The sequence below is a fragment of the Podarcis vaucheri genome (genome assembly GCF_965113315.1).
Source record: "Podarcis vaucheri genome assembly, chromosome: 1".
Taxonomy (NCBI): domain Eukaryota; kingdom Metazoa; phylum Chordata; class Lepidosauria; order Squamata; family Lacertidae; genus Podarcis; species Podarcis vaucheri.
In genome coordinates, this window is record NC_138759.1 from 95,240,170 (window position 1) to 95,260,555 (window position 20,386).

The window sequence follows — 20,386 nt, forward strand, 5'->3', positions numbered from 1 at the left end:
TCACTGTTCCTCTGGCACAAGGAGGATAAACAAACCAGGAATCTTTGTCTTCACATTACAGTGGTACCTCACATTAAGAACTTAATTTGTTCTGGAGGTCCGTTCTTAACCTGAAACTGTTCTTAACCTGAGCGGCCACTTTAGTTAATTGGGCCTCTTGCTGCTGCCGCCGTGCTGCCGCCACACGATTTCTGTTCTTATCCTGAAGCAAAGTTTTTAACCCAAGGTATTATTTCTGGGTTAGCAGAGTCTGTAAGCTGAAGCGTCTGTAACTTGAAGCGTCTGTAACCCGAGGTACCACTGTATATCACAATGCTAGACTATACCACTGTACATCAGAGCCAGAAATTATGGTTTCTTGCTGCCTAGCAAGCCACATGCTTATGTCATGGTGTGTTACTGGCTTTCTGATTGTGGCTTGTTGAGAAGTAATAAAACATAATCCCTTCCTTCCTTCTGTACATTGCAGTGAAATTAGAATAAGATCTAATGGGAGATCCATGATGCCTTACTTATATCCAGTGCTTTTCTTCTAGAAAAAAAAGGTGCCGGTACTGTGTGCCCTTGAGTACCCCCAGAAAAAAGCACTGCTTGTAGCTAAGATTAGCCTGCAAACATAATTCTTCAAACACAGGTGACAATATTCAGAATTCTGTATGAATACATAGTTTTTAAAAAGTTTTTTTGAGTTCTAGATGTATCTGTGTACCATTTCAGTTTCATAGGTGTGATTGTTTTATGTCCTGCTATTAGATGAAATCATCAGAATGGCAATAATAATAATAATAATAATAATAATAATAATAATAATAATAATAATAATAATAATTTATTATTTATACCCCGCCCATCTGGCTGGGTTTCCCCAGCCACTCTGGGCGGCTTCCAAAAGAATATTAAAATACTGTGATACATCAAACATTAAAAGCTTCCCTAAACAGGGCTGCCTTCAGATGTCTTCTAAAAGTCTGGTAGTTGTTGTTCTCTTTGACATCTGGTGGGAGGGTGTTCCACAGGGAAGGCGCCACTACCAAGAAAGCCCTCTGCCTGGTTCCCTGTAACTTGGCTTCTCGCAGTGAGGGAACTGCCAGAAGGCCCTCAGTGCTGGACCTCAGTGTCCGGGTAGAACGATGGAGGTGGAGACGCTCCTTCAGGTATACTGGACCGAGGCCATTTAGGGCTTTAAAGGTCAGCACCAACACTTTGAACTGTGCTCGGAAACGTACTGGGAGCCAATGCAGGTCTTTCAAGACCGGTGTTATATGGTCTCGGCGGCCGCTCCCAGTCACCAGTCTGGCTGCTGCATTCTGGATTAGTTGTAGTTTCCGGGTCACCTTCAAAGGTAGCCCCACATAGAGCGCATTGCTGTAGTCCAAGTGGGAGATAACCAGAGCATGCACCACTCTGGCGAGGCAGTCCGCAGGCAGATACGGTCTCAGCCTATGTACCAGATGGAGCTGGTAAACAGCTGCCCTGGACACGGATTTAACCTGTGCTTCCATGGACAGCTGTGAGTCCAAAATGACTCCCAGGCTGCACACCTGGTCCTTCAGGGGCACAGTTACCCCATTCAGGACCAGGGAATCCTCCACACCTGCCGGCCTCCTGTCCCCCAGAAACAGTACTTCTGTCTTGTCAGGATTCAATCTCAATCTGTTTGCCGCCATCCATCCTCCAACCGCCTCCAGACACTCCAGGCAGCACCCCACACTTGTTTGTGTGAGGCAAAATCCTTCAGAGAATTGCAAACGCTGGGATTTCCTAATAATCACCATTAAACATGTGAGATAATGTGCTTGAGGTTACGTCACCTAGTTAAACACTATTGTGAGGGAGGTAGCATATTTGGCATTCTTGAATAAGAGAGGTTTGAAATTTACTGTTTCTGTTGTGCAAAGCAAAAGCAAAGGCTCACGTTTTAAAAAAATAATATCGGGGAAATACCTAACCCTGTTGGCCAATCAAAATGTCACAAAATCATCATATATATTTGACTGATGGTGAAGCTATCTCCATTTGCACCTTATAAGAATCTTATGATGGAGGAAAAAAGAGGAGGTAGCAAATATTCAGATCACCTTATATAGGTGCTATTCAAGTTATTCTTATGCGATCGGAATAGTAGGTGCCAGTGTTGCTCATTTTCAGGCTCTCAGATGTATGTGAGTAAGTGTGCACAGAATAACTCTCATTAGATCCTAGGGGTATGGAGTAGGTCTAAAAGGCATTTGCTTCTTGTGTATATAATATATGTGGATACATATATTTGTATCTGGCTACAGATTCAGACAGGAAGCTAAAAGTGTAAAGAGCTTAGCTGTGCAATCCTCTGCATACTTACTAGGGAGTAAGTTCCACTGTGGTCAGTGGGATTTATTTCTGAGGAAACATGCTTTGAATTTCGCTGCACACAAAGACATCAAACAAAACTAAACACACCAATTAGTGGGTTAGCTTTTCAGCGCAGGCAAGGTCTTTTTGGTGGGGAGGGGGATAAGGAGGCACAGAGAAATGATGCTTGAGCAGTGTGTATATTTGCCAGAATTCTATGTGAAACTGTGTTTGCTAGTGTCAGTTAAAATGCCTCCTGTTTACTGATCAAATATATTCTCTATTTCCTACTTCTGCCTGCAGTTTATGACAGATATACACAATGTATATAAGACTACAGAAGGGCAATTCCTGAGCTTAATTGCACCAACCAGGCACCTCATTCATCCTTCTGAAACAAAAGCAATGTTTGTTAGAGCTTAATTAGCATAATATATTGCAGTTATTACATTCAGAAAGCTACAGACATCTTCCTTGGAGGGGATAAATAGGATCCTGATAATTGGGTTTCAAACAACAAATTGAAAGCTGCATTTAATAATGCATAGGATGCAAATACAGAGAGCCCCACCAACCCCTTCATGTCTGGCCACGTGGGTCTTTTTAGTTATAATGAATTGAATGTGCCTTGTGGTAACACTGGAATTGCTTTTTTTTTTTTTTTAGTACTTGTTTAGTATAAAAATCATAATCTAAAGACAAATATTAATTTTATATTTCCAGTATTATTCAGTGCTTTAAAGAAATCTGCTGCTTTTGAGAAAAAATAAAATGGATTCCTACAGCTAATGTAATGAACATATAAGTTATTCTGTGGCTTGCTTTCAGCATTCAGCAGACAGCTAGAGAGAGGGAAATGGCTTTATCCTCTGCAGTTTATAGCTGTGATAGATATTTATGTATACCATCAGATGTGACAATTTTCCTGCTCACAGCTTATTTAAAGGCACAGATACTGTAATAATTTGCAACATTCCAGAATTTAAACCATGGATCTTCTGGGATGCAGAGCATATATTTCATTTAGAGATTAAAATCTTCATTCTGGAGTAATGCCGGGCAACATGTGATTACCCACCACCCCACCACATTTGATGTTTGCACCACGTTTATGTCTCTGAGAATTCAATTATGTACCAATAAATCTAATCCTAATGGTTGCAGAAGCAAGTCTGAAAATATAGCACTGAACTTCAGGTGCATGTTGTTTTTACAGAGGTCAGATCCCTTTCTCGAGGAGTTTACAATTTAACATTCGATGAAGGGGGTAACAGGAGGAAGGGTAGAGCAGTGGAAGCAGGACTAAAGAATGCAGAAAGAAGGTACATTATATCTGTTACACATCCTTAAGCACCATAGGGCATGAGAAAACTAAAGGATTGAGCCAAAGGCCTCACGAAAAAATAGGGGTTTTTAAGATAGAATGGCAGTAACTACCAGAGATGGCTCCAGGCAGTTGTTATGAGAGGCACTTGCAAGCAAGGGATTCATGGGCTTTTCAAACACACTCGAACTCAGGACGCAAGGGAGAAATGTGCTAAGAGGAAGGCATGCTTGGCAAACCCACATCATGATCAACTCCCGCCCAGAAACCAATGTCCCCACTGTGGATGGACATGTGGATCCAGAATTGGCCTCCACAGTCACTTACGGACTCATTGTTAAAACTGTGTTTATGGAAGACAATCTTATTCAGCTACGAGTGATCGCAGAAGAAGAAGAAGAAGAAGAAGAAGAAGAAGAAGAAGAAGAAGAAGACGACGACGACATGGTGGAGTTTTTCAAGGGAGCAGGAGATGTTCAGATGGTAGAGGGTTATGAAGCTCAAAGAATCAAGACAATGGACATGGGTATATTGGGTTATAAGAGTGGAGAGATAAGAGGGTGGGGAGGCCTTGGAGGGCTTTGAAGGAAAGGACAAGGAGCTTGTGCTAGATCCAGAAATGTGGACAGGAAACCATATAATCAAAGTGGCAAGAGAGGTGGGTGTTTTTGGCAACTGTTGGACAGTAGTGGATGGCAGGAAGACATGGATGGGGGACAGCGTTGCTCACCTGGCTTCCCAAGGCTGAGTATCATAGTCAGTTACCAAGAGGGGGAAAGATGAGGTGCCACACCACTGCTTGCTATTGGCCCTGGGTAGATGTGATGGGAACAACATGAGAAAACAGAAGATCAGAAAGAAGATTAGTATAGTCTAGCGAAAGATTGCCAGTGTTCACTTTTTCTTCTTCTAAACCTTGGTGAATTCTTCACTTCACTTCTAATTTTGAAGACTGAGAAATGTATTATTAAAAACTATGTGCCCAGAATTTAAAATGTTGCTGGTGAGAAACTTTAAAGTGCTTATTGATATTTTGGTTGTAAGAGTTCAGGTGAGACTTTTTTTATTTTTAACGTAGAAAAATTATGAGAGAAGTGTGTTTAAATTTAGTGCAGCACATCCAAGAATGTTTTGAATGCAGAAATCGTGGAATGCATTTCTTAAAATTCCATTAGTGTCCCTTGCAAAAAGGCATTTTGTTTTTCAAAAGCACTCTACATAATTGGTATGTTCAAATCGCTTGGCTCAGTACTGCTGCCATGCAAGCTAAAAACACAGTTGTGGAACAGCTTGTTACACCCAGTAGAGTACTCTCTTGCTGGGGTTGTGGGAAGAGTTTTAAAGATGCTATACTTTGATATGAATGCTGCATTCAAATCTACATAGTGCTACTGAAGTGTAGCCCTATAGGATTCCCTTTTTAAAACAGACCAGCTCTGAAAGTGGAAAAGAAGAATTTGTTCAGAATTTTGATAGGTAGCAAGGCTCTGAAATCTTCAAAGAACCTTCCTCTTGTAGCACCATAAAGACTTAAGAAAATAATTATAACGTAAGTTTTTGTAGACTTGATTCTGTTTTAGAAAATATATAGAATTTTAGCTGTTTTCATTATGATATACAGTAATATAACTCGAGTTAAAATGAAAAGAAGGGAGAAATTATGAAATGTTTTAACCCTAATGCATAGGATCAGGCTACAATTCAGTATAATTGTTCACCAGCGTGTGGAGGCTGCAATAGCATGTGCAGTGGGGGGTTTGAGTTAAAAGTAGGGAGTTATATTAAAAATTATTTGAAGACTGTAAGCTGAGCTCCTCTGCATCCAATAAAAACAAGATAGAAAGATCTGTAGACAGCAAGTATATGTTTTATACAGAGGGGTTTTTTCAGCTGGAACGTTCTAGAACTCAGTTCCGGCACCTCTCAGGTGGACGTCATTGCCATTATAAGAGAACAAGGGAGGCGTTCATGGTGAGTTCTGGCACCTCTTTTTCTAGAAAAAGAGCACTGGGTTTATAAATCATGGGTGCAATCCAGAGAAGAACTGATTTGCTTAAATCCTATTGATTTACATATACTTAGCTTTGACTTAATCAACGTAGATTTCTCAGGATTTAAGTATACCTATATTATTCTGATTTACACTACATAAACACATAGGTATAACTTTTAGGTGCTTCAGGAGTCCTTTTGAGATGAAAGGTGCTACATAAGCAAAATATTAATCATCCTTTTATATAATCATTATTTATATAAGGGCAGACTCGTCCCACCTGATTGCACACAGTCTGTACTGGTTAATTTCAAAGATGTTGAAACACCATCACAGAATGAATTTAAATTACTGACAGAAGCTAATTTGTATTTTTATATTTTCAGTAAAACCACATAATTACTTCGTTGTGTAACTTAATAAAGATGATGTGCTAGAATTAATAAAGAATAAATTAGTGGAATTCATAGAACAAAACAGGGATTCTGATATTGGCTGTTCAGTGACTAGAATAATAAGTGAGAGTGAAATAGCAATGTCATTGGTTTTACAACTAATCATCAGTGTCTGCTGAAAAATACCCTGTAGGACCAAAGATACCACTGGCTTTCCCCCCTACTTTTAATTCCATGAAATATTTCATTTTTGTTAACCCAATTTAAATTATGTTTGCATAGAAGGGATTGTGAATTTTGTTTCTGGAAGCTACAGTCATTATTATGGAAATAGTACAGGATAGCCTTTGGCTGGAATCAAACAATCTTTTTTATTTTTTAAGATTTGAAAATGGTTTGAGAGAGATTTTCCTTCTCATTCCAGAGATGGACCCAGGGCTTCAGCAGAACCGTCAGCTGTGGTGACACAAAAATTCCTCACAGTTTCAAGGATTCCATAGGAATCCATTAGTCTCTGGTGGGTGAACCATCCAAATAGTCCCTCATACCTGTAAAGTTTTATGTTACTGAGTGTCTGAACAACTGCAGGCTCCCCACATCCTTCAAATTGAGGAGCAGGTCCCTCTGAGCACATGCTCAGCCCAAGTTTTAGTAAAAGGGGTGTGCTCACGGTATCTTTCTTAGTTGAAGATAAAAAATCAAGAAAAAAATAACTTCTGCTTATGTCTCCACTCACCTGCTTATCCTTGTTCCAGAAACCCAAATCACAAAATAAAGCTTATATATTATATAAGCTTATATAGTAGCTTATATAGAACTTAGTACAGTCATACCTCATGTTATGTGAAAGAACATCCGCTTCATGTTATGTTCTTTCAGGTTATGTCCCGCAGCGACCCGGAAGTACCGGACAGGGTTACTTCTGGGTTTTGCCGCTCACGCATGCGCAAACGTGCAAAATGATGTCACGCGCATGCGCAAAAGCGGCAAATCGCAACCAGTGCATGCACAGACGTGCCGCTGCGGGTTGCACTCTTTTCATGTTGCAAACGGGCCTCCGGAACAGATCCCGTTCACACCCAGAGGTACCATAATAATTCAGCTTATTTTTTATGCCTCCTCTTGGCTTCAGGTTTAGGGCTATAGGGCTATAGAGATCCATTTCAGAAAGCGGGGTGGGGAGTGGGTGGGTGGGTGTAAATATAGCTGTTCCCTTCAATCTGGGACAACTGTGGGCAGATATGTGGCATGTGTGACCACTGAAGGATATGCTGACAGGAGGAAGAAGAGAAGTCTCTGCTTGATTCTCACAAGGAGCTGCCTAAACCATAGCTTCCAGTTGGGGTGGAAACCTTTCCAGAGCAGGCTCTGGTGATTCTGAACCATTGTGGAAACACATGGAGTGTGTGCCCAACAGGCCATTCCTGGAACCTAAGCCTTCCTTGAGACCCCCTTTGCATGACTGCAGACCTTGTAGCAGATTCAAAGAGACCTAGTACATCTTGAGAGGCATCCCCTGGGTTAGGCCTCCTCATCTGCTCTAAGGTGTCCAACATTGCCTTGGAGGTTCGGGGCCCCTTGAGGCCACATTGGGTGTCTTTACTATATTAGATCTTTCTAGATCCTGCAATTTTGCTCTCGACATGTGTCAGAATAAAATAGATCCGCTGCACTTTGTTCTGCCCAGTCTTGTCAGAGTGGAACCATTAGGCAAAATTATATTGTGTTAGAGCACAATATAATAAAGGAATATTATCATTGGGAATCCATGCTATGACAGTAATTGATTTTTATCTCCTACAAATTCAATATGTGTGTGTTTATTTGCAATTCTCTTGTGCTGTGCTACCATTATCAGCAGACCATTTGAAGGTTGGATTCATAGGCTAGTTGTATGCAGTGTGAACAAGATTTTCTTTGAGTATTTTGGCAGCAATTAATAACATTGTGACTATGACTTCTCAGCTTTGCTATGAGTTGCCTGCAATCAGGAGCCAGCTGGTTATCTTCTCAGTTTCACCAGCTGTAATGTGGGATTGCAGATTATGAATACCTTGCAACAGGATTAAAAGGCAACCCTCAAAAAGAAATAAGGAGTGGGTTTACCATTTGGTCAATTAAAATTTATACAGTGGTACCTCGGGTTACATGCGCTTCAGGTTACATATGCTTCAGGTTACAGACTCTGCTAACCCAGAAATATTACCTTGGGTTAAGAACTTTGCTTCAGGATGAGAACAGAAATTGTGCGGCGGCAGCAGGAGGCCCCATTAGCTAAAGTGGTACCTCAGGTTAGGAACAGTTTCAGGTTAAGAATGGACCTCCAGAACGAATTAAGTACTTAACCCGAGGTACCACTGTACAGTATAGTTGGAAGGAGGAGCCTCCACTGCAAAAGATCTTCAGGGGAGTGCTATTTTCACCCTTCCCCTCCCCTTTAGTGGGATGTAAGAGTCCTTATGCATACAGAAAGGTAAGAACTGACCCTTCCTTGTCATTTCATGTACTAGAAATAATAATTAAACTATTTAAAAACAGCTACAAAGCTGTTCTGGCAGCAAGAGAGAGAAGTGTGATGCTTGTTATAGGGTGAGTGTCTGGAATAGTAAAAAGAAAACATACTCCCTGGTATATTGTTTCTAAGGACTGTTTTCACCTTTCTTAGGGTACAGTGGCTTGAACCACTACAAAAAAAGTTTAAATGGTATGACCAGTGGCCATGGTGGTGCAGAAAAATGAGAGGGACTCAATGCATTTACGTTTACAGTCAGAATGTTAATGTGAACTAACCATCACCATCTCTCAGCTTCACCTATCTCTCAAGTTTCTTGTAAAGATAACAGCATGTATATTGGTCCTGATTTCCTCAGAGGAAGGGTCGGATACAAATATGATAAATGAGAATATAATAAGCTTATTTTGGAAGAGGGGTGATGGGAAGGCTGTGAGCTGTACTCTACTCTAAATGTGCATTGAAGAAGCAGACCACAGCTGGCCTCAGTGGAAATGTTATCATAATAGGAAATCAATTCTGAATTACGCCATATGACGTTAGCTGCGCTTTCATCTTTCACTATGATTAGCAAGCACAGCTTCGCTAATGTTTAAACTTTTGAACAAGGCCAGCAATATGAAAATGTCCATAACAGAGGGGAGGGGACAGAGAGTTGCTTGTAGAATTCCATGACAGTAGAAAGCTCTCCCCCCCCACTGCCCCCAATTCATACGCTTCATTGATTTGTTACAATAAGTTAAACTGAACAACTAATCAATACTATTGATTCATTATACAGGTTCAATTGTACTTTCCTTTCATTATGAAACACTGCTGGCAATAATGAACATTCCAGTAAACGGAAGAACTCCCCCCCCCCCCCGTTATTTGGCTTTGTTTTTCTCTAGGGAGCTCTTTTCTGAGCCGGGCTGCTCTCTTGCAAGAATAACCACAGCTTTTTCTAATGCTGTATTAATGCTAACTATCTCCAGGGCTATCCAAGCATAGGAAGAGTAAGGCGCCAGCCTTGCTGAGGGAGGATGCACATGCTGCCTGAGGAGGGAGGCTTTACATTATGTTGTTTTGTGGCAGCAGTCTTAGAGTGGGGGGGGGAGGACACTCTCCTGTTGGACTCTCAAAGTGGCTTAAATAGGTGGGGGAGAGAAATTTGGCGATAGGCTTCAAGGGGAACCGATGAAGCAAATGCAACTACTTTTCCTCAGTGAGGAGCCTGAAACCTTCATAGAGTCAGAACTAAGAAATACTGATGATGATGATTTAATTGCATCATTTGTGTAAAAGGTGTTTTATGTGTGTAACAGGCAGCTGGTTGTCCACTGTGAGAACAGGAAGCTGGACTAGATGGGCCATTGGCCTGATCTTATGTTCTTCTTAACCAACACAAGGTAAAAATAATATATCAAAGGAGATTTGCTTTAATTTTCATATTGCAGGGATGAGTGTGACACAGCAGAGGAAGCTGAGGGAAAGGAAGGGAGAAGCAAGTTGTAACACAGGCATAGGCAAACTCGGCCCTCCAGATGTTTTGGACTACAACTCCCATCATCCCTGACCACTGGTCCTGTTATCTAGGGATGATGGGAGTTGTAGTCCCAAAACATCTGGAGGGCCAAGTTTGCCTATGCCTGTTGTAACACAACGATGGAGACAGTGATGAGGGGAGGAAAGGATGAATAGGGGCAAACTCTGTTACATGCGTACTCTGGTCCTTTTTGTCTGGAATGAAGAACAAGGGTTAAGTTTGGAGAAAGCGAGAGAGATGCTGCACCACAGAGATACCTTGACAAACAGCAATTCAAACCACCACAAGAGTGCTCTCTGGGGGTGATGTCATCTACTAGTTCAGTCACATCAGCATCACCTCAAGAAAACCACAGCATCTGGAAAGCATGGGAATTGCTGTTTTATTTTCACATTTAATATAATAATACCTTTATTGTCATTGTACAACCTGTGTACAATGGAATTAAACGAGCCTCCCCCCACAAACACTCAATCTCTTATTGAACAAAACACCACCTCACAAGTCAATTTCGCTATGTTATTTTTCATTCAACAGCCTAACAGCCCAAGGATAGAAGCTATTTTTTAGCCTGTTGGTACGGCTGATTATACTTCTACATCTCCTGCTCGAGGGTAGAAGATTAAAAAGGTGACAGTCATCCCTGAGAATTTTTCTCGCTCTCCTAAGGCAACGATCCCTTGCAATGTCATCTAGCCGCTAGATTCTAGCAGACTCAAGGGACAGCCCATGATATCATGTGCTGTATTCACCACCCTCTGTAGAGACTTTCTGTCCGTGGCTGTTATGCCAGCATACCACACTGTGATGCAATATGAAAGGACACTTTCTATTGTGGACCAGTAAAAGGAGTTCATCAGTTGTTTAACATTATTCGTTTGCAAGACCCTGAGGAAATGGAGTCTCTGTTGGGCCTTTCTGACCACCTGAGTTATGTTGATTTTCCAAGTGAGGTCCTCACTAAGGTAAACTCCCAGGAATCTAAGCATCCAAGTGCTTGAGACAGACTCTGTTGTACACTTAAAAGGTGCCAACATTTACCGTATTGGCCTGAATATAAGCCTCACTTTCTCCCCAAATTCCAACTATGAAAGTTAAAGTGTGGCTTATATTCGCGACCTCACATGTAGTCCCCAGTCCTCTCCCCCAAGGCCAGGAAGGGAGAGAGCAAGGAAGGGGAAAGGCTGCTGGCAACGCAGCGTAGCTCCCCCTCCCCGCCCAGTATGCAGCCAGGAGCAGCGATGAATAGAGCAGCTTATATTTGGGTATTTTTTCTTTTTTTTCTCCCCCCCTCCAATTTTAAAGATGCGGCTTATATAGAGGTGCGGCTTATATTCGGTCCAATACGGTAAAAACAGCAACAACTTTACAGATGGGGGCAGGGGAGGAGTATCAGTATCCATTTCCAGGGCCGGAACCACCATTAGGTAGACTGGGCAGCCATCTTGGGCAGGTGGTGTGTGTCTTGCTTTATACATGGAATGCAGGAGATATCTTTGCCTCAGGCAGCAAAGTGTCTTGTCCTGGCCCTGTCTGCTCCAGACTTACATGTGTTTATTAGACCATCTGTAGAGAGCCCCCATGAATATACACATGTAGGTAGTTCTCTGTGTGACAGGTTCCCCAATGCACAGAGAGAACCCTTTTGCTTTTACAGCTGTGCAAATGGAGGGCTTTCTACATGTGGGTCAGGGTGGTAGAGCCTTCCACCATGATGATGCTTTCCTCCACATGTAGGCATTCACCCCCACTGAGCGTTTGTAAGGTGTCTTCTATTTATAACTGTAAAGTTAGTTTCTCTAGATAAAAAATAATTCTGTTCTCTCATTACAATCCAGCCTGCAAAAGTAATATAGAATAAAATTTCCCTTAAAAGCTCCAAGATTGCTGACTGGGACTTAACTGTTATGCTTCACTGTCTAAGGGACAAACTAGACATTATATGCAAATGTGTGCATTGAAGGCCAGACAGTTTTTACTTGGGAAGCTGCAGTTTTAGTGAAGCAGCAGCAGGGGATGACTCTCTCTCTCTCTCTCTCTCTCTCTCTCTCTCTCTCTCTCTGTGTGTGTGTGTGTGTGTGTGTGAACCCTTTCTCTGCCAGACTCTCCCAGCTGCTTCCCCTCTTCGCTTTCAAAATTTCACTGTTAGAGCTTTGTTGTACACATTTCCAGCAACCAATTTGCACCTCGTTGAACTTTCCACATTTTGAAATAGTATTTTCTCCTTCAAGTCAGACTGATTAGTAGTCTTGAGTTTTCATCGATCTTGCAACTACCACTTTATTTTATAGTTTGTGACTTCTCCTGCCTCCCTTCCTTGAGACAACATACCTGAATTGTTCTGTTAAGCTGTTGTTGTTGGGGTTGTTTGTTTTTTGTTTAAAAAAACCACTTCGAGCATGAAGGTTCAGTCTTCTCTTGCAATACACTACACAATGGACAATTTCGATCAGGGCTGTAGTACTTCTGTTTTGACTTGTGTTGTTGTTTTGTTGTAGTTGTTTTGATCAACAAGCAGTATATAAATTTTATGAAATAAATTCAAGTTAACTCCAGCCAGATGGCCAGTAGTCAGGGATAATGTGAGATGGATTTCATCCACATCTTGAGAGCTATAGGCTGACATTCATGAAATTGTAAGAGGCGTTGTAGGTTGTGTGGACTCTTGAGGAAGTTCTTTCCAGAATTAGAAACAGCACTTCTGTAATATAGATTTCCTCCACTTCCCCAAATAATATCAATTAAAGGGTTAACTCTGTAATGTCAGCATGCCAGGAGGAAATTAAACACATAACCTCCTGATATATATGAAACTGGATTTTTCATTTTCACACATAAGTTGTAAAGTTGTACAAGTTAATAAGAAAGTTTTAAAGTTAGTAAAGGAATAAAATAGGAAAAGTGCTAGGCAGCCAAAGATTCTAATTAAATTCTGCAGGTCAAGCGAGCCTGGTTTTAGATGATTTACTATGCAAGTGTCCTCTTCTTGCAGTAAAGACTGTGGGAACACTCTGCTTGAATTTCCCAAATCTTTCAAAGTGTTTGACAGCACACTCTTCCCAGGCTGTAATTCTGGACATGCTTACCAGGAAGCAACCTCATAAGCGTGTTGTGTTTTGCTTGAGACAGCACTGCAAGTTATTTATAATATATATAGTTTGCATGTAGATACGGTACTTTAAACATGTTTGCACTGACGCATCTTTGGGTGTGTTCACATGGGTGGTTGTGTGTTCACATGGGTGGTTCTGAAATAGTGGGGATGTAGAAAGTCAGAAGTGAGAAGAAGAGTTTGGATTGGATATCCCACTTTATCACTACCCGAAGGAGTCTCAAAGCAGCTAACATTCTCTTTTCCCTTCCTCCCCCACAACAAACACTCTGTGAGGTGAGTGGGGCTGAGAGACTTCAAAGAAGTGTGACTGGTCCAAGGTCACCCAGCAGCTGCATGTGGTGGAGCGGAGACGCGAACCCAGTTCACCAGATTATGAGACTACCTCTCTTAACCACTACACCACACTGTATATAAAAGAGTTATTAGTTGGTGGCAGCTGGTGAATGGGTGCTGTGGCATAGTGATTTATCCTGAAAAGGTCTGCTTTGCAGTAGGGCTATGATTCTAGAAAGCTCATTTTATTATGGGCCTTCATGTCTAGTATAGGAGAGTGTGGGAAGTTATAGGTTTATGTTGATAGCAAAAGACTTGGACCTCAAGTACTCTTCAGTTCAGACTTGCAGAAACTGAGAAAAGAAAGCAGGTGGCAGGCATAGCTGCCTGTGGTGAGTGGCTTATTGTTGACAATAGATCTTTCAAGAATAATTTAACCACAGTGCTGACTCTTTATCGAACTCCAGCCTTAGTCCATCTTAGCCATTTGACAGGTGGACTTAAATACAATCAGGTTAAAACATTTGAAAAATGGAGAGACAAGATTATGTCCAAGATAAATAACACTATGAAATTAATTAATTGGTTAAAATAATGTATACACTGTCTTTCATTTGAAATAAAAGTAAAGCGCTTGGTTCGGTTCAGTGCAGCACAGAAGTAGAAAGACCAGAGAGGAGCAAAGCAGCTTTTAAGACATTTTGGGAGCCTGCATGTTCACGTGGTCTCAATATGCCATAGTTTGGCTTCTTTTGTCATGCAAACAGGCGACACACAGGACAACAATTGACTTCTTTTTATGGAACCAAAAGGAGGCTACACTCAACTGGTTTCAGATGCATACCTTTAACATCAATAGACCTAAAAAGGACGGCTAAATCAGGACAAGGCATTGTGTTAGGCATGTACTTCTACAAGTGGCTTATGAAATTTTCTGGCCTGTAAAATTTTCAAAAGGCTGAACACCTGTATTAATAGTTTTCTTATGCACAGCATTTATAGACTACTCTCAAACTGTTGTTATAGCCTAATCGTTTCATGCACTACTCGGTGTGTTTTAGGTTGCATTTTCAAATTGGTATTATTATTATTATTGAAATTTCTATACAGCACCATCATCTGGGCAGTTTACAACATAATAACACTAAAACATATACCATAATAACACACACAAACAGTTTAAAAGGCCATAGATTGTTTAATTAGCCAAGGGCCTGTGAGAAGAGGAATGTTTTTGCTTGGTGCTTAAATAAATGTAACAAAGGTACCAGGTAAGTCGCCCCAGGAAGAGCATTCCGTAAGTGGAAAGTGACCACAGAAAAGGCCCATTCTTGTGTTGTTGGCCTCCGCCCTTGCAGAGCAGGAACACAAAGAAGGGGCTCAGATGATGTTCACAGGGTTGGGTTGGTTCATATGGGGACAGGCAGTCCTGGGGGTATTGCAGTTCTGACCTGTTTAAGGCTGTATGGACACTGATTTTACACTCCCATCTTGGTCTGATGGAAAGGAGTAGGGTTGTATGTCATATGAATATTGATAGCACCTCACTCCAGACATTTCAGTGGCACAGCTTAGTGGTTTCATATAGAAGTCGCAAAGCATGCAGAACAGAATAGAACTCTATGGGACTGCAAAGCGTCCCAGAAAGCTAGAAACTGAGCTGGAGGTCCCCTAGAAAAGACCGTCTGGGCATGAGTGGAACCTCTGAAATCGTTACCCCCAGTCTGCAACTCAGACAGTTTCTACAGAAAGATATAATGGTTTGTGATCTCAAAAACCACTGAGAGATCACAATAATCTGAGGACTATTAATTGTCATACTCCCTCTGTTGCATCCCACAGGGTGACCAAGGCAGTTTCCATACAAAACCCCAATTGAAATGGCTTTAGAAAATCAGTTTCATTTGAGAGAGCCTAGTGTTGGCAGCAACCACCCACTCTAGAACCTTTCCCAGGAAAGGAATATTAACCACCAGCCAATAGTTGTTCATGTCTTCCAGAACCAGTGTAAAGTGAGATTGTTTGTTTGTTTGTTTATAATATTCATATACTGCCTCTCATTAAAATAATAACTATGTGATACATGGTATGATTCAGTAGAACAACAGTTTTTTAAAAATCAGTATCACAATAACTAGGAATTGTTCAACTGGTATCAGAGGACAGGGACAGCTTGAGCAAATAGATATTTTTTTTGAAAGTTGGCAGAAACTCACAATAGTTGGTATTTTAAGATGGCTTTCTAATTATAAAAGTAGCTTTTGTTACAGTAGCATTTTAAAGGTAAATTTAACATGGAAGGAATTCAATATTATCGTGTTCTTCTGATGGTTTCAGCAGCACAAGCCAGATGGAAAGGTCCCCTCCCTCCCTCCCTGCACTGTTCTGTGGGTTCCCCCAACCCCCCCCCCCAGAGCTAATTTCAGAGGGTGGGGGGAAAGCCCCACTGCACAAGTGGAAACCCTTGCACCAGGGCTTCTACTGATGACACTCGTTAGGGGTATCCTGCCCTTCCTCAGTCTGGTGCCATTTAAATGTTTTGAACTACAACTCCCATCATCATCTCTGAGCATTGGTTATGCTGGTTTAGTCTGACAGGAGTTGTAGTCTGGTGAGCACCAAGTTTACCATCTGCAACAGCAGTGTGATTTGTGGGGAATGGGAGATTTTTTGGCAGTAATTGGTTAAAGCTGTCAAAACAGAAGATCAGTGGAGTATTCATATGTGCATAGGGTCCTTAAGCTAGGAGAAACTAACCTCCTAGCTTGACAGCTAGCCATCTTCTGCAGCTGGTAACATTTCTGCTATCTTGGTGCCTCCTCAGTGGTAGTATACAAAATCCCATCAGCAGAAGCGTTTGATTAAAATCCACTTCATTGTGCTAAAGAAGATTGTCTCTTTACTCTTTAAAGAACAACAAAGAGACAGAGAGATTGATGGGACCACTGAGAAAATTCATTACTATGCTATGGCTTAGAAGGGAAATAAAAGTTTTTCAGTTGAGTTATAGCTGAAAAATAAATACTAGAAATCACATTAAGAAGACAGACAATGTGTTTATATAACGATACAGACTCCAACAAATCAGCAGTGTTCTCAACAAGATAAAAAGACCAACCATGTATGTGTGGCTTTATACCTTATACAGCACAGGTGATCTCTGCATGTATGTGTGCAGCAAGTACCTATAGCATGGATAACATACTTGCTTGTTGTAAACAGCAGTGGACTTGTGTCTGATCCCTCAGTAGAGTCCATTAACAGAAGCACCAGGACCAAAGCAAGACTATATGGGTTTATTTTATTTATATATAAAATGTATGTTTCACCCTTCACCGTATGTTCTCAGTGGGTTGCATTCAAATAATATAAATAAATACCATAAAATCATACAGTAAAACTATCTCACGTAATCGGCTTCCCATAACAGTATCGGATAACTCAGTATCTCAAATGCCATCTTTGCCAAAAGCCTAGAGAAAGAGATGGATTTTTAGTGTGCACCAAATCTGAACCATATTGACCCCAGCCACACTTGAGGGAAAGACCATTCCATGTACCACCACTGAGAAGGACCTTTCCCAAGCTAAAGCATCTTGAGAACTTAAGAAGGGTCTACTGGATCAGAACAGTGGCCCATAAGTCCATTATCCTGGTCTCACAGCAATGAGTCAGATGCCAGAAAGAATCTGCTAAGCAGACCTGGGCTGACATCTTCATCAGCCTATCCACTATGACCCTAAGATTTTATTCCTGGTTAGTCACTGCCAATTCAGACCCCACAAACATATATATGAAATTTAGGTTCCTAGCCCCAATATACATCTCTTTACCCTTGTTTACATTGAACGACATTTGCCATTTTACTGCCCATTCACCCACTTTGTAGAGATCCTTTTGGAGCTCCTTGCAATCCGTTTTTGTTTTAACAATTTGGCATCATCGGTAAGCTTTGCCATCTTGCTGCTTACCCCAAACAAGTTTAAGGTTCCTATTACCAATCCTTGGGGGACTCCACTTGCTACATCCTTGCAGTTACGGCTCCCCAAGAGGACCTCTCCTCATATTCTGTAATTTCAGAATGGCTTCAGTTGGTGCTTGAAGCACAAAAAGGGCCTTTCCTGCAAGTCTTAAAATCCAGCAGGGCAATGTAGAGAAAGGTGCTCCTTCAAATAAATTGCTGTTCAAACTGCCCACAAACTGGTCAAAGTGTACCATGGCTAAGGTTTTTGTGACTCAAGAATCCCATGTCATTTTTTGACATAGTGGCATCATCAAACAGCTGATTTCTTTCTTCCTGTGGTCTCACCTATAGCATCAAGCATAGGAGAGATCCTCTGCTAGCTAACATACCTTGTTTCATGTACTGGAACTTTATTTTTTGTAAATTGTTTTGAGATTTCTTGTGGAAAGCGACTGAGGCTGCACTCTGAACCTCACTTCCCTGAGAGTAAGCTCCACTTAATTCAGTAAGGTTCTGAGTAAATGTTTAGGATTGCACTGTAAATAAAGACATTCTGTGACCTTGGCCAAGTTCCTTAAGTTTCTGTGACATTTTAGCATCTACTCTAGCTCATTAATTTGCAAATTATTATGTTTACTTGGAGTTCTGAGTGGAGTCTCAATCTCTGAAAAGTTCTGGCAACATCCCTAGCATAAGAAATTTTAAATTCAGGTGGGAGTCTGAAGGCGTGCAAATTAATTGTAGGGGGTCTAAAGTTCTCTGTACGGCGGCTGACTTTTGGAAGGGATGTTGCATATGCATGCAACCATCTGAAAGATAAACAGCCAGATAGTTTAGGGACAATTAGACAAAGTGGTGGCGGAAATCACATCTCGAATTAGTTCCAGCACCACAAAGATAATCTCCTGGGCTTTTCTATTCCATTTAAACTTAATTCATTTAGATATTCACTCACTCACTCACTCACTCACTCTCTGTCTGTCTGTCTGTCTGTCTGTCTCCGCCTCCCCACTTGTTTGGGGATTCCCTTTGATACTGTGGGTTATTCACTAGGAAGCAGACAGGTGTAGAAGTGATGTCTACTTAGATAGCACCCTCTGTTTATCAACCTTTGCTTTGAAATTTGTTTATTAATTATGTAGAAGATTTTTATCCTGCCTTTCAATCAAGTTAAAAGGTGGCTAACAATAGACTGTAATAATTCACATAAACGCAGACTCCAACGCCTTGGTTCTCTAGCTGATGAATGGGGCCAAAGTATGCTCTGCAGTTCCAGGGAATTGGCAGTCAGAGCCAAAAGTGAAATTGAAATTGAGGTGGGGGCAGCTGGAAGCGGAGGCTCCTTCTGGTGAAAACCACTGATCTCATGATACATCCTTCACCACACCACATAGCCATGAATTGCAATCAATGAAACACAGAGAGCAAATGGGAAGTGGATTTATGTTATGCCAGGCTCTTGGAAGGCATCTATGAATTCAAATGGAAATGAATAAGTAGGCTTTTGCTGTTAAAGCATGATGATAAATTTTAATAGAGGCACAACCTTTCCTGTTCTAAAGGAGGAGGAGGCAGTAGGCTTTTATAGCTGCTCACAAATAAAATCTTTTTTGTTGTGGCCTGGCACATCTTGTGATCTCAGCTCAGAAAAGGGCAGAAACAAGAGGAGGTAACCTTGCACTGCTTCTAGTCTAAATTCCTAGGAAATATGAACTGGCCATATAATACGGATATTAGTCCTTATGTGCTTCCAGAAGTGTTCTTTGGTGGAATCAGTGCTTTTCATGCATGCAAGTTTTTTTTGGCAGTGTCCATACAATGTTGTCAAAATGCCAGCCCATATTTCTCTCCCTGCCCTTTAATCTGGATTTATCCCTTTTTTGCGGGAAATCCAGTAAGTAAAACAACAATAACACAGCTGTTGCCTATGGTCCACTTACAATATCCTAATCACCCATTTAACCACATTAAAGCCCCCATGTTGAAACACCCATAGACAACATTTTCCTGTCATTCTTGTCAAAATGTGTAGTCCTTTTCATATACACTCCAGGGGAGGCCCCCCAAAATAGTGATTCCACCATCACTGTCAGAAACGCTTCCTGTATGTTGCAGAGTGAGTTCCACAACTGTGAAGTCTGCAACAGTCCTCAAAGACTGGTATCTTCAGGTATCATCAGTGAATACACATGATGTACAAGTGATAGATCTACGAGCACTCTCTGAGTTAATATTAACAGATCACAGCAAGCACTAGAGAATGAGGCGGATTCCAAGGGATGCAATCCCCAATCCACTCCTTATGTTAGAGCTGAAATACAGCATTATGAATTGTGTGGGGATGGCTACAATAAAGGCATTGGAGCACTATGTGCACTAAGTGAGCCCACTGCCCACAGGGAATTCAGTTTTTTATAGAGTTGTCATCAAGCATTCATGCCTGTTAATGTCCACCTTGTTCCTGATGGTGTGATGTGTCCAAGGTACATTCCCAGATTGTTTATCTGTATCAAAAGGAAGCTGAGCCCCACCAATTATGGGCATCCCCATCTTTCTCTAATCCACAGTTCACAAGGCCTGTGGATCTTCAAGTGTCTCAGTCCCAGTAACTGTCAGTCACTGTAAGCAGACCTATCATGTTTTCAAGGTCATTGCTGTGTCCATAGGGACTAGAAACTTCAATGTTGAAACCATAACAAAAACATGATGGCTACACCAAGCCGGAAACTATTCACAGTAATATAGGGGCTATATACACTGCATGCTGCTCAGCATATTGGAGCTCAAACGTGCAAAAGAGGCCTTGCACTGATACCAATAATTGTAACCTGGTTTCATATGGCTATTTTCAAGAGTCACTGTAAGTAAGCTCTCCCCCTGCCTCCACTGTAAACCAAACAGAAAACAAAGATTTCATATGTAACGGTGTTAAAAGCCGGTGTGTGTGTGTGTGT

General features: G+C 41.3%; 1 protein-coding gene across 14 annotated transcripts in view; it reads left to right on the forward strand.

Moving 5' to 3' along the window:
* KALRN (kalirin RhoGEF kinase) overlaps positions 1 to 20,386 on the forward strand; it is a 508,727-nt gene that overhangs the window by 160,729 nt on the left and 327,612 nt on the right. Inside the window, exon 1 of one of the 14 annotated variants that reach the window (XM_082234893.1) lies at positions 10,930 to 11,045. The exons of the other annotated variants lie outside the window; for them this stretch is intronic. The gene's annotated coding sequence lies outside the window, so the exon portion shown is untranslated. Of the gene's footprint in view, positions 1 to 10,929; positions 11,046 to 20,386 lie in introns of those variants that run through there. 14 annotated transcript variants of the gene reach the window in all.